A 27,621-nucleotide genomic window follows, 5' to 3' on the forward strand; every position below is an offset into this window, starting at 1 on the left:
CATGATGACCCTTTGAGGGAAAGGAAGGCCCAGCTTAGAGATGGGAAAACTGAGGCTCTAAGAGAGATCGCCCAGGATCACAGCATAACAGGGACAGATTTTATCTCAAGAGAAAATAGAAAGGAAAAGAAATGCCATGTTCATAATTTAATGTTCTTACCAAGTCCTACAGTGTCAGTACAACCCCTTTTTAATTACCATGTGAAAAGAAAAGCTCCCCCCGCCAGGCCTGTCCTCCCTGGCTTAGGTTTATTCATCTCCCCTCTCCCACCAGCCTCCCTCCTTTTGTGTCTTTGTGTCACATCTAGTTAGGCAATAATTTATCCTTTCAAGAAACATCTCTTGAGCCCAGGGGGTGCAGGGTAAATGAGGGGATACAGATGTGAATGATGGGCCAAAATGGAGTCAGCTGCTCTCACCTGCCTGTTGTCTGTCCACCGTGCCCCCCCACCCCCGTCTCATTCCCTCTCTCCCCTTCTCCTACCCATCAGCAATGTGAGTCCCCATTTTGCTGGGTTCCATTACCCTGTGGCCGATACTGAAGAAAATAAAGATTAATGTGATATTAGCAAATGGGAACCAACAGAGACCCAAAGCAGCACATTTACAGAGGAAAGCCTGCATCCTGTGCCTGATTTCTGCTCTTGAAAAGCAGGCTGCAGACCTGTGGGCTCAGCCCCACCCATAGAGGCTGACACATCTGGGCCAGCAGGATGCTCCACCCCAGCCTCACAGACAAACCCCAAGAAATAGTAGCTGGCAAGCTAGGGCAGAGAAGAGGGCAGGTCTGCAAACTTGGTGGTGCTGTGTAGCATGCAGCACTTGGGATGAGTGTGTTTGTGCATATGTGTGTGTGCGTGCACATGCATTTGTAGATGAATGGGCACATGCACGTTTGTGTGTATTTATACACAGGTGTGTGCACTATGTGTGTGTGTACAAGTGTGCATGTGTATAAGCATGCACCAGCATGTCCAACCTGGCCATCTTGGCATGACCATACGGTCCTGCTATGGCCCTGTGGGGTCTTTCATCTCCATAGGGAGCAGCGTCTCTGACAGGCCTAGTGGGACCAGCTGTGGAACCAAAGTCAGGGGCAGTTACAATCACAGGCTGTTTGTTTCTGTCACACTCTTATCTCCACTTTCCTGAGCCTAGGGTTTAGCATCATAAAAAGTCAGAGCCTGGAGGGAAACCTGGAGATTACCTAACTCAGGCCATCCCCAGACAGATGGGGAAATCAAGCCCTGGAGAGGGTACCCGCAACGGGAGGAGGTCACACAGCTGGGACAAGAACCCACATCTCCCCACCCACTTTCACCCTCTTGCCACAACTGTACTACCTGAACTTTTGTCTGCCCCACAGTGTGCAAATGAGAGGCCAATGGTTCCCAGCCTAGGGCTGAGGACACAGCAAGGAGAAGGTGGTCTCGGAGTTGGGAGGTGTTTCAACATGTCTGAAAGAGGTCTTCAACTACCTCTATTTTGACCTCAGTCTGAACTTTCTAATTGATTAAATTATTTCCAGCTTATCTCTTGACTCAGGCAAAAGACTGTGGGCAAAGCATCCCTTGATGGGAACTAAAACTATCCCCTCAAGCAATAGGGACTGTTCTGTGCCAGCGAGACCTCACCCTTGACTGACCCCAAGACAATAATGGACCTGTACTACCCACCTGCGTGTACCAACCTTAGTCCCACATTTGCCTTACGTAAACCTGCAAGCATTTTCAACACTTTGGAGATGCTAGTCCACTGTCTTCCTGGTGTTGGCCTCACTGAAATAAATTCCTTTCTTGTTCCACTTCCACTCTTCTCTCTGCCTCTGTATTTTATCAGCAGTGAGTGGCTGAGCCTGGTCTGTTTGAATCCCCAGAGCCAAGTGCTCTTGCACCCTTGGGCCCCAGTTACATGTCCATGGCTGTGCCCCTCCCCATGGTCCTCCCCAACTTAGGCTGGTATTAGACTCGCTCTGGGAGAGCACTCTATTCTCATGCTAATCAGAACTCTGGCTGGTGGTCAAATATGTTTTTGATTAATTACAAATGGAAATGAATAAATTTTTACTTGATAAATGCAGTGGGCAAAACTCTTTCAATATGTGGGGGTCATGAGAAAAAATATTAAATTATGTCTTTGATCAAAGTCTTGAAAATGTTTGTAGAATGAGTGGATGAAGGATGACAGTGTAACAGGAGCCTTAGGAGAATGAACTTAAGTGCTTTTTGGTCTCTTCATCAAGAGGAAGTGTCAGAGAGGGGGAATGATGGTGGCAGAGTAGGAGGACCCTAGGCTTGCTTGTCCCATGAACACAGCTAGGTAACTATCAAATCATCCTCAATACCCCAGAAATCAACCTGAAGATTGACAAAACAAACTCCACAACTAAAGGGAGAGTAGAGACCACATCGGAGAAGGTAGGAAGAGTGGAGATGTGGTTTAGGGGAGAAACAGATCACAGGTGCTGTAGAGGGGAAGGACATGTGGTCGTGGAGAAGGGCTAGAGAAAAGAACACTCAGAGGAACACACAGGAGAGCATTTCTCCATAGCCATTGGCTTAGAAAGCGAGAGGGGTTGAATTTTGTGAATTATTGCAACCAGTGAGGCTTAAATCCTGAAATCTGAAGTGTCAGTGGGTTGGGCTGGGCTGCAGTGCAGAGTTATCCAGGCTGCTCCTGGAAAGAAGGCAGACAAACAACCCATGGGCAGACAGTGAGGAAATAGCAATCTGAAGAGCACCTGGGGTACAAAGGAAGATTCTTTACCCTTCTTGGAGTGTGCCCCTGAGAGACACTGTTCAAAGAGATGGAGAACAAAGGAGCTGGCTAGTGCCATTCCCCCTCCCCCAGAATAAACACAGAGCCACCTGCATGAAAAAGTGCAGCATGGACACTGGCTACCTAACTTGCTTACACCAAGTCCCACCTCCCTGTGCTCTGGTAGGACCATCCTTCTCAGTGCCAGCACAGTGGGCCCCTTCCCTAGATCAGCACAAACCCCTATCTATACCATATCTCCCAACCAAAGAGTTCTGCAGGGCCTTAGTTCTGGTAGAGGTGGTGACAGGTCTCATTTTACAAGCAGACCAGAGCACACCTTGTTAAAGCCCACCACATTTAGGCCAGGGACCAAACACTGCCCATTGCAGGCAAGGAGAGCCTCTGCAGATGACTGGCCTGAGGATTAGAGCAGCCAAAACACTATAGCAGATTGAATGCAGCACCAGAGGTACTCCCTGAAGTGCCAGGCTCTGGACACTACATGATCTCTTCTTCATAAAGCCATTACTTTCAGGAGCAGTAGACATAACTGGCTTTTCTAACAAACAGAAGAAGGCAGAGACTTAGACAAAATGCCAAGGCAGAGGAAATTATTCCAAATGAAAGAATAAGATAAGGCCACGACCAGAGATCTAAGTGCAACAGATATAAGTAACAAGCCTGATGGAGAATTTAAAACAACAATCCTAAGGATATTCACTGGGCTTGAGAAAAGAATGGAAGACTTCAGTGAGACCCTTACCACAGAGACAAAAGAGTCCAAAAAGAATCAGAGATGAAGAGTATAATAAAAAAAAGATTGGAAACAGGCTTGATGCAATGAACAGCAGGCTGGAAGAAGCAGAGGAATGAATTAGTGACAAGAGAAAATAACGGAAAATAATGAAGCTGAACAAAGGAGAGAAAGAAGAATTATGGGACATGAGAATAGACTTAGGGAACTCAGTGACTCCATCAAATGTAATAACATTCATATTATAGGAGTCCCAGAAGAACAGGAAACAGAAAATTTATCTGAAGAAATAATAGCTGAAACCTTCCCTAATGTGGGGAAGGAAACAGATACTCCGATCCAGGAGGCACAGAGAACTCCCCTCAAAATCAACAAAAACAGACCCACACCCAGACATATTATAATTAAACTGGCAAAATATAGTAATAATGAAAAAATCTTAAAAGCAACAAGGAAAATGAAGACAATTACTTATAAGGGAAAATCCCTAAGGCTATCAGCAGATTTTTCAGCAGAAATTCTCCAAGCCAGAAGAAACTGGCATGATATATTTAAAGTGCTAAGTGGGAAAAAATCTGCAGCTAAGAATACTCTATCCAACAAAGTCAAAATTCAAAATAAAAGAAGAAATAAAGAATTTCACAGAGAAGCAAAAAATTAAAGGAGTTCATGAGCATGAAGCCAGCCCTGCAAGAAATACTAAAGGGGACTCTGTGAATGGAAAAGGAAGACCAAAAGTGACAGTATGAAGATAGGAAACACAAAAGCAATAAAAATGAATGCTTCTATAAAAAAATCAGTCAAGGACCTCATAAAAAAAAAAAAAAAAAAAAAAAAAAAAAAAAAGATGGAGCATCTGAGTGCCTTAGTCGGTTAAGCATCCGACTCTTGATTTCAGCCCAGGTCATGATCCCAGAGTCATGGGATTGAACCCTGCATTGGGTTCCATGCTGAGTGTGCAGCCTGTTTAGGATTCTCTCTCTCTCTCTTTCTCTCTCTCTCTCTCGCCCTCTCCCTCTTGACCCTGCTCTTTCACGCTTTCAAAAAAAAAAAAAAGAGGATATAAAATATGACAACATATATGAAAAACATGGAGAGAACCAGAGTAAAGAATGGGTTCAAGCTTAAACAGACATTAACTTAATACAGACCACTATATGCAGAAGATGTTATATACAAACCTAATGGTAAACAATAAAAAATTACAAATAGGGGCACCTGGGGTGCCTGGGTGGCTCAGTCGGTTGGGCATCCGACTTCGGGGCTCAGGTCATGATCTCGCGGTCCGTATGTTCGAGCCCTGCATCGGGCTCTGGGCTGACAGCTCATGGCCTGGAGCCTGTTTCGGATTCTGTGTCTCCCTCTCTCTCTGACCCTCCCTGCTCATGCTCTGTCTCTCTCTGTCTCAAAAATAAATAAATGTTAAAAAAAAAAAAATTACAAATAGGGGCGCCTGGGTGGCTCAGTCAGTTAAGCGTCTGACTTCAGCTCAGGTCATGATCTCACAGTTTGTGAGTTCAAGCCCCGTGTTGGACTGCATGCTGACAGCTCGGAGCCTGGAGCCTGCTTCAGATTCTGTGTCTCCCTCTCTCTCTGCCCCTCCTCCTCTTACACTCTGTCCCAAAAATAAACATTTAAAAAATTACAAATAAATATGCAAAGAATAAAGAGAAAGAAATCTAAATATATCACTAAAGGAAATAAACAAACCATGAGAGAAAGATAAGAAAGAACCAGAGAAAAATCTCCAGAAATAACCATGAAACAAGTAATAAAATGGCAATAAAACATATCTATCAATAATTACTTTGAATGGGAGCACTTGGGTGGCTCAGTCAGCTAAGCATCTGACTCTTTGGCTCAGGTCATGATCTCATAGTTCATGGGTTCAAGCCCCACAGTGGGCTCCACTCTGTCAGCCCAGCTGAGCCTACTTTGGATTCTCTCTCTCTCCCTCTCTCTGCCCATCCTCCACTTACACACATGCACACTCTCTCTCTCAAAATAAACAAAATTTAGTAACAAATAATTATTTTTAATGTAGATGGACTAAATGCTCCAATCAAAAGACATAGAGATTAAGACAATGGATTAAAAAAAAACAAAAACAAAAAACAAGACCCATCTATACGCTGACTACAAGAGATTCATTTTAGACCTAAAGACACCTGCAGGTTGAAAGTGAGGGGTGGAGAAGCATCTACCATACGAATGGATGTCAAAAGAAAGCCAGAGTAGCAATGCTTATATCGGACAAAATAGACTTTATTTTGTTTAATGTTTACTTATTTTGAAAGAGAGAGAGAGAGAGAGAGAGAGAGAGAGAGAGAGAGAGAGAGAGAGAGAACATGAGAGGGGAAAGAGGCAGAGAGAGAGGAAAGAGAGAATCCCAATCTGGGAAAGAGAGCCCCAGAAATGGGGCTCAATCTCATGAACTGTGAAATGATGATCCCAGCCAATATCAAGAGTCACATGCTTAACTGACTGAGCCACCCAGGTGCCCCATATATCAGACAAAATAGACTTTACTTTCTATAATTTATTTATTTTTTATAACTTACATCCAAGTTAGTTAGCACATGGTACAACGTTTTCAGTAGATTCCTTAAGCCCCTTACTTACCCATTTAGCCCATCCCTCCTCCCACAACCCCTCCAGTAACCCTCTGTTTGTTCTCTATATTTAAGAGTCTCTTATGTTTAAACTAAATAGACTTTAAAACAAAGACTGTAACAAAAGACAAAGAAGGGTACTATATAATAATAAAGGGGACAATCTGACAAGAAGATATAATAACTGTACATATTTATGGACCCAACATCGGAGAACCCGAATACATAAAATAATAGTAAACATAAAGGAACTAATCGATAATAATACAATAATAGTAGAGGCTTTAACACACCACTTACATCAATAAACAGATCATCTAAACAGAAAATCAATAAGGAAACAAGGGCTCTGAATGACATACTGGACCAGATGGATTTAACAGATATACTCAGAACATTCCATCCTAAAACAGAATACATATTCTTTTCAAGCGCACATGGAACATTCTCCAGAATAGATCACATATTAGGCCACAAAACAGGTCTCAACAAATTCAAGAAAACCAAAGCCATACCATGCACCTTTTCTGACCACAATACTATGAAACTAGAAGTTAATCACAAGAAAAAAATCTGGAAAGACCACAAATACATAGAGGTTAAGTAATATGCTACTAAACAATGAATGAGTCAATCAGGAAATAAAAGAAGAAATAAAAAAGATACATGGAAACAAATGAAAATACAATGGTCCAAAACCTTTGGGATGCAACAAAAGTGGTTCTAAGAGGGAAGTACATATAATACAGGCCTACCTCAAGAAGCAAGAAAAATCTCAAATAAACAACCTAACCTTATGCCTAAAGGAACTGGGGGGGGGGGGGGAGCCTAAAGCCAGCAGAAGGAAGGAAATAATAAAGATTAGAGCAGAAGGGGTGTGTAGGTGGCTCAGTTGGTTAAGCATCTGACTCTTGATTTCGGCTCAAGTCATGATCTCACAGTTCATGAGTCTGAGCCTTGCAAAGGGCTCCATGCTAACAGTGCGGTGCCTGCTTGGGATACTCTCTCTCTCCCTCTCTCGCCCTCTCAAAAAGTAAATAATTTTTTTTAAAAATCTAAGAAAAAAATATTAGAGCAGAAATAAATGATATAGAAACCAGAAAAAACATTAGAACAGGGGAGGCTTGGCTGGCTCAGGTGGTAGAGCATGTGACTCTTGATCTTGGGGTCACAAGTTTGAACCCCATGTTGGGCACAGAAGTTACATTAAAAAAAATAATAAATAGGGGTGCCTGGGTGGCTCAGTCAGTTGAGCATCCAACTTTGGCTCTGCTTATGATCTCACGGTTTGTGAGTTCAAGCCCTGCATCAGGCTCACTGTTGTCAGCTCAGAGCCCGCTTCAGATCCTCTATCTCCCTCTCTCTCTGCACCTTCCCCACACACTCTCTCTCTCTCAAAAATAAACATTTAAATAATAAATAAAAGAACAGATCAATGAAACCAGAAGCTGATTCTTTGAAAAAATTAATAAAATTGATAAACTTCATTCCAGATTTATCAAAAAGAGAAAGGACCCACATAGATAAAATCACAAATGAGAGAGGAGAAACAGCAACCAACATCACAGAAATACAAACAATTAAAAGAGATTATGAAAACTATATGTCAACAAATTGGACAACTTAGAGGAAATTGATAAATTCTTAAAAACATATAAATTACCAAAACTAAAACAGAAAAAAAAAAAATTTGAACAGACAGACCAATAATGAGCAAAGAAATTGAATCAGTAATGAAAAACCCCCAGCAAAAGTCCAGAACCATGGAACACCTGGTTGGCTTAATTGGTAGAGTATGCAATTCTTGATCTTGGGTTGTAAGTTTGAGCTCCATGTTGGGTGTAGAGATTACTTAAAATATTTTTAAATAAATAAATAACTAATAAAATAAAGAACAAATTTGAGTCACCTAGCTGGCTCAGTTGGAAGAACGTGTGACACTTGGTCTCGGGGTCAAGAGATTAAATAAATAAACTTAAAAAAAAAAAAAAAAAGTCCAGGGGCCCCTGGGTGGCTCAGTCAATTGAGCATCCGACTTCAGCTCAGGTTGTGATCTTGCAGTTTGTGAGTTTGAGCCCCCCATCAGGCTTGCTGCTGTCAGTGTGGAGCCTGCTTCAGATCCTCTGTCCTCCTCTCTCTTTGTCCCTCTCCCACTCATGCTGGCTCTCAAAAAAAAAAAAAAAAAAAAAAAAAAATCCAGGACTAGTTGGCTTCACAGGCGAATTCTACCAAATATTTAACAAGTTAATACCTATTCTTCTCAAACTACTCCAAAAAATAGAAAAAGAAGAAAAATTTCCACATTCATTTGATGAGGCCAGCATCACCCTGATACCAAAACCTGATAGAGACACCACAAAAAAAGAGAACCACAGGCCAAATCTCTGATGAACATAGATGCAAAAATCCTCAGCAAAATACTAGCAAACTGAACCCAACAACACATTAAAAAACTCATTCACCAAGGAGCGCATGGATGGCTTAATTGATTGGATGTCCGATTCTTGATTTTGGCTCCAGTCATGATCCCAGGGTCATGGGATGGAGCCTTGCATTAGGCTTGGTGCTGAGCGTGGAGCCTGCTTAAGATTCTCTCTCTCCCTCTGTCCTTCCCCTGCTCACAAGTGCACATGTGTTCTCTCTCTCAAAATAAGTAAATAAACAAAACCTTTAAAAAAATCACTCATCACAATCAAGGGGATATACTCTTGGGTTGCAAGGATAGTTCAATATTCACAAATCAATCAACATAATACATCACATCAATAACAGAAAGGATAAGAACAATGTCATTTCAATAGATGCAGAAAAAGCATTTAACAAAGTACAACATCCATTCATGGTAAAAACCCTCAACAAATTAGGTTTAGAGGGAACATCCCCCAATATAATAAAGCCATTTATAAAAAATTCACAGGTAATATCATCCTAAATGGGGAAAAACAGAGAGCTTTTCCTCTATAGTCAGGAAAAAGTGGTGTCCACTCTCACCACTTTTATTCCACATAGTACTGAAAGTCCTAGGCACAGCTCCCACAACAAAATGAAATAAAGTGCAAGATATTTGCAGATAACATGATACTCTATGTAGAAAACTTGAAGGTCTCCACCAAAAAACTGCTAGAACTGATAAACAAATGCAGTAAAGTTGTAGAATACAAAATCAATGTAGACTTTCTATACACCAATTTCTATATACCAATAATGAAGCAGAAAGAGAAATTAAGTAATCAATCCCATTTTATAACTGCACCAAAAATAAGATAGTTAGTCCTCCTTCCCAACATGGTATAGTCAGTTAACATCACCCAGCTGAACCTGCTACAGCTATAAATGCTCAAGAACAAGCTGGACCAAGGGGCACCTGGGTGGCTCAGTCAGTTAAGCATCCAACTCTTGATTTCAGCTCAGGTCATGATCTCATGGTTCGTGAGTTTGAGCTGTGAATCGGGCTCTGTTCTGACAATGCAGAGCCTGCTTGGGATTCTCCCTCCCCTCTCTCTGCCCCTCTTCTGCTCACACTCTCTCTCAAAAATAGAAAGGAAGGAAGGAAGGAAGGAAGGAAGGAAGGAAGGAAGGAAGGAAGGAAGGAAAAGAAAGAAAGAAAGAAAGAAAGAAAGAAAGAAAGAAAGAAAGAAAGAAAGAACGAACGAACGAACTGGACCAAGAACTGGAGTTCTTGCCCACGTCCATTGCCCAGCTCAAGGTGGGGCAGACCAAGTATGTGGAACCTGCGGACTGTTTGAACATGCTGTAACAAGAACAATGAGGGGGAAGAATTACTCCTCCCACTGCTGAGTTCTATGTATGTCCTTGGGAGGTGACATGATGTGGAACATGTACTCATTGATGTGAGAAGAGGCTACTATGTAGAAAAGACAGCTGAGGATTTCAGGGACTCTTTCAAGAGGAAGATAGACTTCCTCACCAGCCAACTGGAGGAAATCTAGCCAGCTCTGCAGGGAAAGCATGCTGTCATGCTTCATGCCAGAAGATTCAGCAGCTCACTGCCAAAGCCTGAGAAGTTATTTCAGAAATGGGGCAGAGGGACCCTACTTCAGGAGCCTGAGACTTTGTGGGCATGGCTTCCTGGGGTCAGGGAAGAGAAGTGTCTTGTGTTTAATGCTAATAAATGTGCCAGCTGGAAAAAGGAAAAGGGGAAAAAAAAGTAATAATAATAAGATACATCGGAAAAAAACCTAACCAAAGAGGTGAAAGATCTGTACTCTGAAAACTATAAAACACTGATGAAAGAAATTGAAGACACAAAGAAATAGAGAGAGATATTCCATGTTTATGAATTGGAAGAATATTATTAAAATTTTTAAAACATTTTTTATTTATTTTTGAGAGACAGAGACAGCACCATGAGCAGGAGAGGGGTAGAGACAGAGGGAGACACAGAATCCTAAGCAGGCTCCAGGCTCTGAGCTGTCAGCACAGAGCCCGACACCGGGCTCGAACCCAAGAGCCATGAGATCATGACCTGAGCCAAAGTCAGACGCTCAACAGACTGAGCCACCCAGGTACCCTGGAAGAGCGACTATTATTAAATGTCTGTATCACCCACAGCAATCTACACATTTAATGCAATTCCTATCAAAATACCAACAGCATTTTTCACAAAACTGAATAAATTCTAAAATTTGTATGGAAACACAAAAGACCCCAAATAGCCAAAGAAAACTTGAAAAAGAAAAGCAAAGCTGAAAGCATCACAATTCCGGACTTCAAGTTATATCACAAAGCTGTAGTCATCAAAATAGTATGGTATTGGCATGCACACACACACACGCACGCGCACACACACACACCAGACACATAGATCAATAGAACAGAATAGAAAACCCAGAAATGAACCCACAATATTATGGTCAATTAATCTTTGACAAAACAGAAAAGAACATCCAATAGGAAAAAGACAGCCTCTTCAACACATGGTACTGAGAAAACTGGACAGCAACATGTAAAAGAATGAAACTGGGCCACTTTCTTACACCATATACAAAAACAAATTCCAAATGGATGAAAGATCTAAATATGATACCTGAAACCCTAAGAGTCCTGGAAGAAAGCACAGGCAGTAATTTCTCTGACCTCAACCATAACAACTTTTTTCTAGATAGGTCTCCTGAGGCAAGGAAAACGAAAGCAAAAATAAACTCTTGGGGCTACATCAAAATAAAAAGCTGCACGGTGAGGGAAACAATCAACAAAACTAAAAGGCAACCTATGGAATGGGAGAAGATATTTGCCAATGACTTATCTGATAAAGGGTTAGTATCCAAAATATATAGAAAGAATTTATAAAATTCAACACCCAAAAAACAAATAATCCAATTAAAAAATGGGCAGAAGACACAAACAGACATTTCTTTAAGACATCCAGATGGCCAACAGACACATGCAAAAATGCTTAACATCACTCATTATCAGGGAAATGCAAATCAAAAGTACAATGAGATATCACCTCACACCTGTCAGAAGGGCTAAAATCAAGAACACAAAAAACAACAGGTGGTGACAAGGATGTGGAGAAAGGGGAACCCTTGTGCACTGTTGGCAGGAACGCAAACTGGTGCAGCCACTCTGAAAAACAGTATGGAGGTTCCTCAAAATGTTAAAAATAGAAATACCCTATGATCCAGCAATCGCACTACTAGTATTTACCCAAAGAATACAAAAATACTAATTCAAAGGGATACATGCACTCTGAGGTTTATAGCAGTATTATTTACAATAGCCAAATTATGGAAATAGACCAAGTGTCCATTGGACTGATGAATAAAGAAGATGTGATATATATACACAATGGAATATTATTCAGCCATAAAAAAGAATGAAATCTTGCCATTTGCAATGACATGGATGGAACTAGAGTATTATGCTAAGCAAAATAAGTCAAAGACAAATTCTATATGATTTCACTCAAATGTGGAATTTAAGGAACAAAACAAATAAGCAATAAACAAGAAAGAGGCAAACCAAGAAACAGACTCTTAACTATAGAGAATAAAGGGATGGATACCAGAGGGGAGGTGGGGGGGATGGGTTAAATAGGTGATGGGGATTAAGGAGTGCACTTGTCCTGATGAGCACAGAGTGATGTACGGAAGTGCTGAATCACTATATTGTACACCTGAAACTAATTTGACTCTGTATGTTAACCAAGTGGAATTTAAATAAAAACTTTTTTTAAATGCCCAAATAAATATCTCATAATAAATGGCTGAATAAATATATTAGACAGAGAGAGAACGGATCTGAAAGTCCCCTGTTACCTCAGGAGGTAAAATACCCTTGAGGAAATGAAGAGGCTGCTCTATTGACAGGGAAGGGGCTCCCCTAGGCAAAAACCCAAATGTTCCAGAAAGGCGAACATTCGAATTTGTAATTCGAATTGCTATGTGTTCTGGAGACCCTCCTGGGGCTGGACGGTACAGGGGTCTTGTAGGGGGCCTTCTGAAAGAAGAGGCCATCAGTGCTTGCTGGTGTGAGATCCCAGGGAGTGCTGAGGGGAGTGCTTCTAGGCCTTGAGGTGACCCTCCTCCCAACATTGCTGAGCCTCTGTGTTACTGTCTAGTTTTGGAAGATTAGAGCAATGCTTTATTTTGCATATCACTTTTAAACATTTCCTTTTCGTATCCATCCTCTTGCCTGCTTCTCATGACATCCTGTGAGGCAGGCAGGGAGAAATCGCTGTTTTCTCACAGAGAGGACTGGCTCCTCTTGAAGCCACTTAATGGGAGATTATCTTCCTCCTATTGCTTCCTTCCACATTTCCTGGGACATACTATTTTCCTGGTGTTGGCCAGGGATACAAGGAAGGATAAGACTAGGGTGTTAGAAGCTTCTAGGAAAAGCAAAACAAGGATAACATCCAGTGGAACATGAGAAACTAGGTATAGTGACAAAGTTACCACTGTGATAGTCTAGGCCATTTTCTTTTCCAAATTGAATTTTTTTTTTTTTAAGTTTATTTGTTTCGAGAGAGAGTGCATGTGGGCACGCATGCATGCCCATGAGGGGCGGGGAGGTCAGAGGAGAGAGAGAATCCCAAGCAGGCTCCACACTGTCAGGGCAGAGTCTGACACAGGGCTTGATCCCACAAACTGTGAGATCATGACCTGAGCTGAAATCAAGAGTTGGACACTCAACCAACTGAGCCACCCAAGCTCCCCCTAAATGAATTTTTAAAATTTTTTTCAATGTTTTTTATTTATTTTTGGGACAGAGAGAGACAGAGCATGAACGGGGGAGGGGCAGAGAGAGAGGGAGACACAGAATCGGAAACAGGCTCCAGGCTCTGAGCCATCAGCCCAGAGCCTGACGCGGGGCTCGAACTCAGGGACCGCGAGATTGTGACCTGGCTGAAGTCGGACGCTTAACCGACTGCGCCACCCAGGCGCCCCTCCCCCTAAATGAATTTTTAAATCAGCTTGTTGAACAACATAAAAATTCCTCTTGAAACAATAGAAAAACTACCAAAAAAGTACACAAGAGTATACTGAAGATATAACCAGAAATTAGTGGGCAGTGGGGCAGTGGCGGGGGGGGGGGGGGTGCACACTAGAGAGGATCATCAAACTCCAAATTTGGTTCTTTGGAAAAAAGCTAATAAAATTGACAACTTCTGACAGATGTACAAGGTCAAAAAAAGAGAAGGCAGAAATAAATAATATTGGGGATGAAAAAAGGACATTGCAGACAGAGCAGAGTCAAATGACAGAGAATAGTATCAACAACTGCATGCCAATAAATTTTAAAACTGTAGAAAATGTACATATTATATACACAAAACCTAGATATAACTTAGATATATGTATATAACTTGCATATCCATATCTATAAAACTTTAAAAACCTGACTCAAGAAGAAATAGAAAACCTGAATGTCATATAACAAAAAAGACAAGAATTACTGGCAAAACATCAAGCCTCAATGGCTTTGCTGGCAAACATCAAGGAACATCTAGATCATTCCAAGGTGATATAGACTCTTCCAGAGGTTAAGGTGGAAGGGGGTGAGGGAGGAAAGAATACTTTCCAGCTCATCTTATAAATTTCTATATCCTTGATAATAAAACAAGGGCAGAATAATTAAGTAATATTTTTACTGGCCAATCCCATTAGAGAATTTAAATATAAAAGTCTAATCACAATATCAGCAAACTGAGTCCAACAATGTTTAAAAATACAGTGTGATTAGTTGGGTTTTGTGGATTGGGTGTTTGTGTCCCCCACCCCAAATGAATTTGTTGAAACCCAATCCCAGTGTGATGGTATGGGAGGTAAGGCCTCTGGGAGGTAATTAGGTCATGGGGGTGGAGCCTTCATAAATGGGATCAGTGCCCTTATAAGAAGACAGAGAACTAGCTAGCTCTTTTTTCACTGTGTGAAGAAGATACAAAAAGCCAACTGTCTGCAACCTGGGGGAAGGGGAAGGGCAGCAGCTATCATTTGGCACCCTGATCTCAGACTTCCAGTCCCTTAGAACTGTGAGAAATAAATTTCTGTTGTTTGAGCCACCCAGTTTATGGTATTTTGTCATAGCAGCCCAAGCTAAGACAGATTTATTCTAGAGATGCAAGATTGGCTTAACATTTGGAAATAACTCAATGCCATTCACCACATTAAAAATCTCAAAGAAAAATCAGAGGCACCTGAGTGGCTCAGTTGGTTGAGCATCTGACTCTTGATTTTGGCTCAGTTCAGGATCCCAGAGTTGTGGGATCCAGCCCCAAGCCGGGCTCTGCACTGAGGGTGGAGCCTGCTCAGGATTCTCTCTCTCTCCCCCTTTGTCCCTCTCCCCCAAGCTCACTCGCTTGCTTGCGCGCGCGCTCTCTCTCTCTCTCTCTCTCTCTCACAAAAAAAAGTTTCACTATCATTTCTGGAGCACCTGGGTGTCTCAGTTGATTGAGCATCCAACTTTGGCTCAGGTCATGATTTCACGGTTTTGAGTTCAAGCCCCATATTGGGCTTGCTGCTATCAGCCTGTCAGTGCAGAGCCAACATCAGATCCTCTGTCCCCCTCTCTCTACCCCTCCCCTGCTTTTGCTCTAAAAAAAAAAAAAAAAAAAAAAAAAAAAAGGCAGAAATATATATATATATATCTATATACACACATATATATGTGTATATGTGTGTGTATATATGTATTTTTTAAAGTTCCACTATCATTTCTACTTAACATTATACAATAAACATTGTATATGCTGGCTGCTCAATAAGAAAATATATATCTAGGGGTTCCTGGGTGGCTCAGTCGGTTAGCGCGTCTGACTTCAGCTCAGGTCATGAACTCATGGCTCGTGGGTTCGAGCCCCGCATCAGTCTCTGTGCTGACAGCTCAGAGCCTGGAGCCTGCTTCGGATTCTGTATCTCCCTCCCTCTCTGCCCTTCCCCAGCTCACACACACGCGCTCTCTCTCTCAAAAATAAACATTTAAAACATTTTTTAAAAAGAAAATATATATCTAAATAGTAGAAAGGAAGAAATGAACTCAGATAATATATCTTGTAAATAGAAAACTCAAAATAATCTACACACAACTTATTAGAGTTAATGCAAGAGTCAAGCAAGATTGCCAGATATAAAATCCTATACAAGAGTCAACTACATTTTTTTTTAGACTCCACCCACATATGGGGCTTTCACTCAGGACCCAGAAATCAAGAATTGCATGCTCTACCTACCAACTGAGCCAGCCAGGTGCCCCAAGAGTCGACTACATTCATGTACAAGAGCAATGTACAATTAAGAAATGCAACTTTAAAAATTAACAAAGGGTAGGGGGGAAAAGGAAAAAATAAAGGGTGCAAAATCTTTAGTAGACATTTTTAACATTTTTTATTGAAAGATAATAAAAAAAACTTAAACATATGGAGAGAGAAATCATGACCATGTAGAAGATGAAGATTCGATTCTCCCTAATTAATTTACAGATTTAATTCAGATCCAACAGGAATTTTCATAGAAATCAACAAGGCAATTTTAAACATTGAAAAAAATATTATTAAGAGAGAGGGGGTGTGAGAAGTGGAGAGGGGCAGAGGGGAGAGGGAGAGAGGGGGAGAGAGAGACAGAATCCGAAGCTGTCTCCACACTCAGTGAGAGCCTGACAAAAGACTTGATCCTACAACCCTAGTATCATGACCTGAGCCGAAATCAAGAGTTGGACACTCAACAGACTCACTCAGGCCCCTTAAACATTTTTGAAAGATCAAAGGATAGCCAAGTTACTCCTGTATGATATTAGCTCAAGGAAAGACAAATTACACCCATGGAACAGAATAGAGAGCCTACAATGTTTATGGCATTGACTATGGTGATGGTTTCATGGATGTATACTTACCTCCAAACTCATCAAATTGTATACGTTAAATACACACAGCTTTTCCTATGCAATCATACCTCAATCGACTGGTTTAGGAAAAAGACAGAGCCCAGAAACATTCCCATGCATATAAGGAGAGCCGATGTATGTCAAAGTTGTCAAAGAAGATCTAGTGGGGAAAGGAGACATCAATCAATACATAGTGCAGGACAACTGTCAGTGGGGAGGGGGTGAGGGATAAAAATTGATCCATACTTCACACTATGCACAAAAATTCAGTTCCAGATTAATCAAGGACTTAAATATGAAAGACATAACTTGAAAAGATAGTTTCCTAAATAGCTTGAGGTAGTAAATTATTAAACAAAACACTTTTGAAAAGCACAAATCAGAATGAAGAAAAAAATCAATCTGACATTAAAATTAAGAACAGTTCACCAAGACACAAAAGAAGAGTGGAAAGGGAAGCTATTACCTGAAAGAAGTTAACCAACAAAGAATTACTATTTAGACTCTACAGTCTAAAGGTGGTGTTAAAACTTCCAAAATAAGACAAAGATTCACAATCTAAGGAGGAAAAATGGGCAAAAGGCATGTATAGACATTTCAATGAAGATAAACCACGATGACAAAAAAAAAATTTTTTTTCTTTGAAAAGATATTCAACTTTAGTAGTACCTAGAGAAATGTACATTAAAACCACTGTCAGGGGCACCTGACTCAGTAGGGTGAGCGACCGAATGACGATTTCAGCTCAGGTCATGATCCCAGGATCATGAGATCAAGCCCCATCTTAGGACTCTGAATGAGCACGTACCCTGTTTGGGATTCTCTCTCTCCCTCTGCCGCTCTCCCCTGCTCTCTCAGGCTCGCTCTCTCTCAAAACACAAAACAAAAGAACCCAAAAAGCCAAAAAACCACGGTCAGGTATTAGTTCCACTAGATGGGCAAAAATTAAAGTCAGCATACCAAAGACCAGTAAAGATGAGAAGCTATGCGAAATACACAAATGCCATTGGCAGAAATGTAAATGGGTACCTTCACTTGGGGAACAAATTATTACACTTACCTGCCCTGACCCAGTGGTTCCATTCCACACATTAAGAAAAGAAAGTCTTACACATGGTCCCTGTGAGTAACATCATTTTAACAACCCAGATCTAAGGAAAGAAACCAAACCTCCGTGAAGAGAGAATGGATCCATAAATTAGTCCATACAGTGTAATACTATAAAGAGCTGTGTTGCCCAATACCATTAGTTCCACATGCTGGTTGAGCACTTCATTGCAAAGCAGCTAGTACTAATTGAAAATTGCAAAGGGCAACGGGCGCCTGCACGGTTCAATTAGTTAGGCGTCTGACTCTTAGTTCTGAGCTCAGGTCACGATCTTACCATTGGTGGGATAAAGCCCTGCACCTGGGCGGCCATTGAGCCTGCTTGAAATTCTGTTCCCTCCTCTACTCGCTCATACTTTTCTCGCTCTCAAAGTAAATTACGTATAAACTGAAGAAGCTACACAACATAAAGATGATGTAAAATTTCTAAAGTCCTATATTGGCTTCACATTGAAATAAGAGCTTAGATTTAATAGGTCAAATATAAACCCGATAATCCTCATATGCCTTTCTTTTTTAATTACGTACCCAACTTCTCTCTCCGCCCGAAAAAACTACCCACATAAAGGACAAGCGCTTAAAAATAAAAAAAAAAAAAAGCCTCAAAACCCAAAGGGGCTGTCTCTAGAAGCTAAAAAGAAAAAGAAACAAACACGAAATCACAGAAATTAGGCGCAATGAAACACGCCAACGGCAGTTCAGACGGGTTGAACGAGACTCTTACCTACTCTGAAGCTGGTGGAAAAACCACAAGCAAAAACATTCTATTTTTTCAGACGATATATAGCCTTGCTAGTGCAAGGCCTCAAAAAATTGTTTTAAGACTCAGAATTGTTCCTCTCCACGGAAATCTTTAGTAAAAGGCGAAAGATTTATACGATCTGAAGAGAAACCAGAGTATACGATCACCTGTCGTAACCCGCAACTCGGGTAAAATGATCTCCTGGAACACTGATGGTGACTAACTAACGACAAGAGTCAATGCTCTAGTAAAATTTTCTATAATAATATGTATGCATGGGTCTATTTTTAAGATATGCAAGTGGGAGAATTTTTTAATTTTGTTGCTTTAAACTTATATCGGGTGCAGTGCACTGTGGGTATGCAAATCATTGGGTCACTGCTCTTTTGGTTCAGAAAATAGGTTAGTATTCACACGGTACCTCGGCGTCACCCTTAGGGGGCGAGCGGAGTACTGGCTGAGTGGGATCCAAACTCCGTCTTGATTAAGAGACTCGGGTTTCTGTTATTTGTACACCTGAATTTTATTTTTGTTGAATGAAGACTTTGCCATTAAATGGAAAGAGAGAAAATTAGAGAAGAAGTAATTGACCCAAAATTCAGGGCGGTGGTTCCTCCATGGGGAGTGAGGGGTAAGGCTGGGAAGGGCATACAAGAGTTCTAAAAGTGACTTTTTTCTTAAGCTGTGTAAGCACCTGGTGTTTTGTTTGTCCTTGTTTTAATCGTGCACCTCCAGGGTATGTACTTTTTTTTTTTTTTTTTTTTTTTTTTTGCAAGAGGGAGGGAGAGAGAGAGAGAGATAGAGAGAGAGCGCCCAAATGAACTAGAGGGAGAGAGAGAATCCCAAAGCTGGGCTCAAGCATATCCCATGTGGGGCTCAACTCAGGAACCAGGAGACTATGATTGGAGCCAAAGTCAGATGCTTAACGACTGAGCCACCCAGGCGCTCCCAGGTGCACACTCTTGAACAGTGTGCATTTTTGCCGTTTGAGAAAAATTCCTGGCAGTGTCCTGTTTAAAATTGGAGCCTAATGTGCTCAGTTTCAGGTTTCCTGCCCCACCTGATACTACTTTGGGAGATGAAATCTTGTATTCTCGTTTCGGATCCCATGTCTCCTTATTCTCCTTAAGAGAATAAGTCTCTTATTCTCCTTTTTCTTTTTTCTTTTTTTTAAAGTAATCTCTATAGGCAATGTGGGGCTTGAACTCATGACTGAGAGATCAAGAGGCAGAACTGGGCCAGTCAGGCACCCCACCCTTATACTATGCTTTTAAAATGGACTGTTCTATTGTTGGGATGAGCACTGGGTGTTGTATGGAACCCAGTTTGACAATAAATTATATTTAAAAAAAGAAAGGGAGCTTAAAATACACACACACAAAAATGTGCTGTTCTCAGTTGTTGGATACAACCTGCGTACAAGGGTCCTCTCTAGCATTTGCGGTAACTGAACAACCTTGAGAAAGGAAATTGCACCTTTTTATTTTTTCTACCTGCTTATATAAACATTTTCCGTCCCAACTTTGACCCCTTCTTTAAATTGGCACTTCCCCCCCACTTTGTCGGTTCTTTTGCTAACAAGTCAATCATATTGGACATATATTTGATTTAAATTTGTCTAATACATTTTAAAAACAGCTTTATTGGATATAATTCACTTGACGTACAATTCATCCATTTAAAGTGTATAATTGAATGGACTTTAGTATGCAATCATGACCACCATCTTATTTTTAGTATTTTTTTTATTTTTTATTAAAAAATTTTTTTAATGTTTATTTAGTTTTGAGAGAGAGACACACACACAGAGTGTGAGCAGGGGAGGGGCAGAGAGAGTGGGAGATACAGAATCTGAAGCAAGCTCCAGGTTCTGAGCTGTCAGCACAGAGCGCAAAGTGGGGCTCAAACTCCTGTACGGCAAGACCATGACCTGAGCCCAAGTTGGGAGCTTAACCGACTGAGCCAACCAGGCGCCCCTATACTATCTAATTTTAGAACATTTTTGTCACCTCAAAGAGAAACTCTACCCATTGGCAGTTATTTGCCCCCCTCCCCACCTCGTTCCCCAGCTTCTGGGAACCACTAATCTACTTTCTATCTCTAAAGTGCCTATTCTGGATATTTCATATAAATGGAAGCATACAAACTGTGGCCTCTTGTGACTGGCTTCTTTCATTTAGAGGGATGTTTGTGAGGTTCCTCTAAGCATACATTTGTTTTGATACTTTTTTGCAAGCTTGCAATATTTTACAATGTAATGGGAAGCTAGAGATCCACGGACAAGTAAAGTTCACCCTATGTAATAGCTACCCTCACAGGCCTTGGCTAGGGGCTAAGGCACTAATGGAACAGGAAAGGAGCAATTCTGAATATCAGAGCGCTTACCTGCTCCTAAGTTTGAGGGAACCTTCATCTTCTGGACCTTACCCTGCTTCATTCTGGAAGGGTTCTGGGCAGCTTTCACCAGTTAGCCACAAAGTTCATTTTGCCTTTAGCATTCCAGGCTCCATAGGGAGTCACGGAGTTTCCAGGGGACTTCTGATTCCAAAGTGTGAACCCATCTCTGATTGCAAATGTGGAGCTTGAGGGACTGGAACAATGTCATTGTTTATGATGTGGCTGGCAGTTCCATTCCTGGCCGTAATTTATACTGATATTTAATACAAGATATAACCTGAAAAAAAAATACAAAACATAAAAACCATTAGTTGAATTGCGGGGGTGAATGAAAAGAAATTGTTTATTGTCTTTTAATGTTTATTTTGAGAGAGACAGACAGACAGATCATGAGTAGGGGAGGGGCATAGAGAGAGGGAGTCACAGAACCCAAAGCAGGCTCCAGGCTCTGAGCTGTCAGCACTGAGCCCAACATGGGGCTCGAACTCCCAAACCGTGAGATCATAACCTGAGCCGAAGTCAGACACTTAACCAGCTGAGCCACACAACACCCTTTTTTTTTTTTTTTTTTTTTTTTTTTTTTTTTTTTAAGAGCGAGAGCTCAAGTGAGGGAGGGGCAGAGAGAATGGGAGGGACAGAATCCCAATCCTTAGGTCAGTGCACTCCACTGGGGCTCCATCTCATCCTGGTGAGATCATGACCTGAGCCGAAATCAATAGACGCTTAACAGGACTGAGCCACCCAGGTGCCCTAATTGTAATTTTTCAATTGAAATTTTGATTTGTTCTTGCCTTCTTTCTGACTCTAAAGGGAAAGTTTACAACACTAGGTTACACGTGATGTAACATTAGGTTGATATTCTTCATTAGATTGGGCAGATTCCCTTCAATTTCTACTATGTTAAGATTAATATTTATGTTTATATGAATATATGTATAATGAATGAGTATTCAAGTTTATAAAATACTTTTTCTGCATTCATGAGATTTTTATTAAACGGTTTTCTCTGATCTCTGCCAGTGGAGATCTGCGTTAAGAGACTGTTAATTCAGGGACACCTGAGTGGCTCAGTCAGTTAAGTGTTTTTGGCTCAGATCATGAGCTTGGGGCCTCCTTGGGATTCTCTCTCTCCCTCTCTCTCTGCCCCCCCCCACCCCCCACATGAACTCTCTCTCAAATAAACTTTAAAATTAAAAAGAGATTGTTAAATCATCCTTACCTGTTCGTTATTTTATTTTTTTTTTTAAGTTTATTTTGAGAGAAAACAGATAGTATGAGCAGGGACACAGAAGGAGAGAGAGAGAGAATCCCAGGCAGGCTCTGCACTGTCAACAACAGAACCTGACCTGGGGGTCAAAGTCACGAAATGCTGAGATAGTGATCTGAGCCAAAACCGAGAGACACTTAACCCACTGAGCCGCCCCCTTACCGCACCCCTCTACCTGTTCTTATTGATTTTTGGTTCATATTTGTTGTGGCCGGATCCCAGGGGCCACCGCTACAAGTGGCAAGTGTGAGCAAAGGAGCAACACCTCACGCTTACCGATCTTGCAGTGGAGAGAGACTCTCCTGCGGAGGTGGACAAAGCCTCTAGAGTCTCAGCTCTCGTCCCCAAATTTACCTACTTTCTAGGACTCCTTGCTCATTCTGCTGCAGCCTCTCTACCGGCCACAAAGGGGCGCTGCTTCTTTTTAGTGCTCAGTTCCTGCCACAAGGCCCAGCTGCTAAAAGTCAGGGAGCCCAAACTTTTACGGTTCCTAAAAGAATTTTGGAAATATTTATTCCTCGTGCACATTATAAAGATCACATGTATAGCTTTCGTGAAGTAACTTACAACAGCATACAGTTAAATAGGTGCGAAGAACAGATACTTTGTGTATTGTAAGTAGTGATGCTCTAAACTGTTAGGTGACTGTAAAACGCAAACAGTGTAAGGTAAATGCCCAAGAGATTTAATACTTAACTCTCTCTCCTCAGACCTGCTTTTCCCCCTTTCATTTCACCAAGAATTAAGTACAAACATTTCTTGTAATTGGAAACACTTGCACAATAGCTGAAACTCAAAACACCCCACCAATTGTTAATGATTCCTCTACAACTAGTAGCCTTTAAACGTTACAGATACACTCTAAACTTAATAATAAGAGCTAAACAATGTTTCTAAACAAGCCAAAAAGAAACGCACAACAGACTTAGAAAATCTTTCTTTTAAACCACATTGGTAGTCCTGTAAATTACAGGACTTCGAAAAATTGGTTTAAAACTCAGAATTGTTCCTCTCCACGGAAATCTTTAGTAAAAGGCGAAAGATTTATACGATCTGAAGAGAAACCAGAGCATATAACACCGGTTTCCTAACTCATTTCCCAAGTAAATGTAACCCCTAGTACGCAAAGGGTGGCTACTTATCACAAGCGTTACTCACTGCAAAAATTTATTCAAGGAATTCTGAAAATAATAGGCTCACACTTAGAAAAGTTGGATAATGAATAAGTTTATTTTACTTGTAAACAATTATACTGTTTGCGGTGTATTATGGGTATGCAAATGAACCTGTGTAATCGCCCTTTAGACTCCGGAAATTTAAGTATTTAAATCGGTGCTCTGGGGCCACTTTTAAGGGGCAAAGCGGAGACTCAGCTGCCTGACGTCTCAATTTCGTCCTGGTCAACTGGAGACATTCTGATTTTGTCTATTCCTAAATTGGAGCTTTGCGTATGATTTCTTTCAAATAAAAGAATTTTCTGATAGCTGCGGAGAGGGGGCAAGCCTTGAGGACAGCAAAGTAATGGTTAATGCAAAATTCAGGGTAGTGTTCACCTGCTGTCGGAAGCGAGGGCTGTGACTGGGGAAAGGCCTATAGAGGGTTTCAAAGGTGTCAGCAATATCCTTTTTCTTAAACTGGGAAGGAAGCATCAAAGTCTCATTTCATTATTTGGTTATGTTCATATATCATGTAACATCATGTGTCATAGTCATGAACGTTATAAATCTTCCCCTTCAGTGAGACCTACTTTTATGTCTTTCAATATAGTCTTACAATTTTACTATAGAGATTTTGTTAGATTTGCTTTACTCTTTTTTTTTTTTTTTTAAGTTTATTTATTTGTGTTGAGAGAGAGAGGAAAAGCAAAAGTGGTGGAGGGGCGGAGAGAGAGAATCCTAAGCGCAGAGCCTTCAGAGCCCACTTGGGGCTTGAACTCAGGAACCTGGAGATCATGACCTGAGCCGAGATTGAGAGACCGAGGCTTAACGACTGAGCCACCCAGGTGCTCCAAGATTTACTTTACTCCTAATATCTTGTACTTTTTGTGATTAGTATAGATTTTTTAAGTTGCATTTTTTTTTTAATGTTTATTTATTTTTGAGACAGTGAAAGAGTGCATGAGCAGGGGAGGGGCGGGGGGGTGGGTGGGGGTGGGTGGCGGGCAGAAGATCTGAAGCAGGCTCCACCTGGACAGCAGAGAGCTTGATGCAGGGCTCAAACTCCCGAACCTGTGAGACCATGACTTCAGCTGAAGTTGGTTGCTTACTGACTGAGCCACCCAGGAGCCCCTTAAATCGGAATTTATAATTGTTTATTGTTGGTATATAGTAACGCAATTGACTTTTTTTTTTTTCCAACGGGATAGAAGTTTATTGAATACTCCACAAAGGATGGGTGGACAGGACCGCAGAGAAGAGGCCGCGTGCCACAACTGACTTTTACTTATTGCTCTTGCATTCGGTGATCTTAAACTCTTGTTCTAATGATCGTAGATTCTAGTGGATGTTGTATGTAGACAAGTATATCATCTGAAAGTGACAACTTTGTTTTTCCCTCATAAATCTATACATTTTATTATTTCTTGTTCTTGTTTTATTTAATTGGGAACTCTAATAGAGGAGGCACTGAACCGAAGCAATGATAGTGGGTGTCTTTTTCCCATTCTGGTCATGGCTTTCATTGGACCACTATTAAATGCGAACTTTGATGTTAGACAGGTGGGGCTTCATGGGCAAGCAGTCTATACACTTGCTCTTTGCTCATAAAGCCCAGCTCTACAGTTGCCTTCATGAAAGTCTTAGTAATTTTGAACAGGGCCTGTATTTTCATTTTGTACTGGGCCTCAAAAGGTTTCTGGTAGAAACTCTTCTAATTAAGCTAGTTCCATTCTATTCCTAGTTTGCTGTGATTTTTTTTTTTCTTGTAGTATAGGTTAGTACTGAGATAATCATAACTTTTCTCTTTTAATTTATTAATGTGCAAAATTACATTCACAGATTTTCTATGATAAATCATCCCTGCAGTCATAACCTAAACTCTATTTGACACTCATGTATTTTTAAATAGACTTTATTGTTTAGAAAAAATTTAAATTTACAGAAAAGATGGGAAGATACTGCAGAAAGTTCTGCATATCCCACACCCATTTGCCCCATCACTAATATGTTATTATTAGTATGGTCCACTTGTTACAATTAATGATCCTGCATTATATGTCGTTGTCATGTCTTCTTAGGTTCCTCTGGGCTTTAAGTTTCTTGGACTTTCCTTGTTTTGATTACCTTGATAGTTTTGAGGCATACAGGTAAGATATTTTGTAGAATGTCCCTCTACTGGGACTGGTCTGATGGTTTTCTCACAATTTGACTGGGGTAATGTGTTTTTGAGAGGAAGACTACATAGATATGTTGCCATTTTCACCACCTCATTTCAAGGGTACATATATCAACATGACTTATCACTATTGATATGGTGATATTAATCACCTCCAGAGAGAAGAGGAAGCTGGAGGTTGAATCAATCACCAATGGCCAATGATTTAATTAATCCTGCCTAAGTAAAGAAGCCTTCATAAAAATTAAAAAAGGATGAGGTTCAGAGAGCTTTAGGTTGGTGAAAACATGGAGATACAGGGAAAGCAGTGTACCCAGAGAGAATACAGAAGCTTTGCATCCCTTCCCATATACCTTGACCTATGTATCTCTTCCATCTGACAGTTACTGGGTCATACCCTTTTATAATAAACAGTGATGTAGTAAGTAAACTGTTTTCCTGAATTCTGTGAGTCACTCTAGCAAATGAATTAAATCTGAGGAGGCGGGGTCATGAGAATCTCCAATTTGTAGCTGGTCTGTCAGAGGCACAGATGACAACCTGGATTTGCCATTGCAACAAAGAATTATGAGACAAGCAAAGAAAAAGGGAAAGTATGACCCATATACTGGGGAAAAAAGCAGTCAACAAAAAACTGCCTATGAAAGCAACCAGATGTTGAGTTTAACAGACAAAGCCTTGAAAGTAGCTATTATAAATACGTTTAAGGAAGTAGAGGAAGATATGAGGACAATGTCACATCAAATAGAGAATACCAATAAAGGGATGAAAATTATTTCAAAACAAACAAATGGAGGGGTACCTGGGTGGCTCATCAGTTGAGCATCTGATCTTGATTTTGGCTAAGGTCATGATCCCAGGGTCATGGGATGGAGCCCCATGTTGGGCTGCATGCTGAGTGTGGAGCCTGCTTGAGATTCTCTCTCTCTCTTTCCCCCTCTGCCCCTCTCCCCTACTTGCACGCTCTCTCTCTCTCTCTCTCTCTTTAAAATGAAAAATAAATTTAACTTAATTTTAAAATTAAAAATAAATTAAAAATTAAAAATTTTTAAATTAAAAATTAAAATTAAAAAAAATAAAAATTAATAAAAACAAATGGAAATGCTAGAGTTGAAAAGTATAGAAATTGGAATAAAAAATTCACCACAGGGATTAACAGTAGATGTTAACTACAGAAGAAACTACAGAAGAACTACAGAAGAAAGAGCTAGCAAACCTGAAAATAGATCAATAGAGATTATGTAATCCAAAGAACATAGAAGAAAACAATGAAGAACAATTACAGAGCCTCAGAGAAATGGGGGACACCATTAAACACATCAATGTATATGTGATGGGAATACCAGAAGGAGAGAAGAGAGAAAGGAGCAGAAAAAATATTTCAAGAAATGATAGCTGAAAACTTCCCAAATAATAGAAAAACAATCATTTACATATACAGGAAGCCCAATGAATCCCGTGTAGGATGCATTCAAAGAGATCCACCAATAGACATATCATGGTAAAAATACCAAAAGCCAGGGCTCCTGGGTGGCTCAGTTGCTTAAGCATCTGACTCTTGATTTTTGCTCAGGTCACAATCTTGCAGTTTGTGAGCTCAAGCCCTGAGCTGGACTCTGTGCTGACAGCATGGAGCCTGCTTGGGATTCTCTCTCCCTCTCCCTAGAGTCTCAGTCTGTCTCTCAATCTCTCTCTCTCTCTCAAAATAAATAAATAAACATTTAAAAAAAGATTTAAAAAAATGCCAAAAGCCAAAGACAAGGAAGAAATCTTGAAAGCAGCAAGAGAAAAATAAATCCTCACTTACAACAGAACCCAAATAAAATTAACAGCTGACTTCTCATCAGCAGCAATAGAGGCCAGAAGGCAGTAGGATGACATGTTCAAAGTGCTCAAAGAAAAAAGCTGCCAACCAGAATCCTATATCCAACGAAACTATCTTTTAAAAATGAAGGCAGGGGCACCTGGGTGGCTCAGTCAGTTAAGTAGCCAACCTCAGCTCAGGTCATGATCTTATAGTCCATGAGTTCGAGCCCCATTTTGGGTTCTGTGCTGACAGCTCAGAGCCCGGGGCCTGCTTCAGATTCTGTGTCTCCCTCAACTAACCTTTGACGCTCCCCTCCTCATGCTCTGTCTCTCTCTCAAAAAAAGAAAAATTAATTAATAAATAAACTTTAAAAACGAAGGCAAATTTGCAGATAAACAAAAACTGAGAGAATTTGTTGCTAGCAAACCTGCCTTACAAGAAATACTAAAGGAAGTTCATCAGGCTGAAAGTAAGTGACCTCAGATAGTAATGGGAGTC

General features: G+C 40.8%; 1 long non-coding RNA gene and 2 other non-coding genes across 4 annotated transcripts in view; all 3 read right to left on the reverse strand.

The window, feature by feature from the left end:
- LOC122221908 overlaps positions 1–18,468 on the reverse strand; it is a 38,711-nt gene extending 20,243 nt beyond the window's left edge. For both annotated transcript variants that reach the window (XR_006203506.1, XR_006203507.1), the window contains exons 1-2: positions 18,302–18,468; positions 16,539–16,630 (exon numbers count right to left, since the gene is read on the reverse strand). This is a non-coding gene — a long non-coding RNA (uncharacterized LOC122221908). The remainder of the gene's footprint in view (positions 1–16,538; positions 16,631–18,301) is intronic.
- LOC122223254 lies at positions 18,363–18,478 on the reverse strand. Its single transcript, XR_006204141.1, has one exon. It is a non-coding gene; the product is annotated as a U5 spliceosomal RNA (small nuclear RNA).
- A 4,461-nt stretch (positions 18,479–22,939) lies between these two features.
- Positions 22,940–23,056, reverse strand: LOC122223255. The gene has a single exon (XR_006204142.1). It is a non-coding gene; the product is annotated as a U5 spliceosomal RNA (small nuclear RNA).
- Between the last annotated feature and the right edge of the window lie 4,565 nt (positions 23,057–27,621).

Source organism: Panthera leo, chromosome B3, assembly GCF_018350215.1.
Source record: "Panthera leo isolate Ple1 chromosome B3, P.leo_Ple1_pat1.1, whole genome shotgun sequence".
In the NCBI taxonomy this organism is placed as follows: Eukaryota; Metazoa; Chordata; class Mammalia; order Carnivora; family Felidae; genus Panthera; species Panthera leo.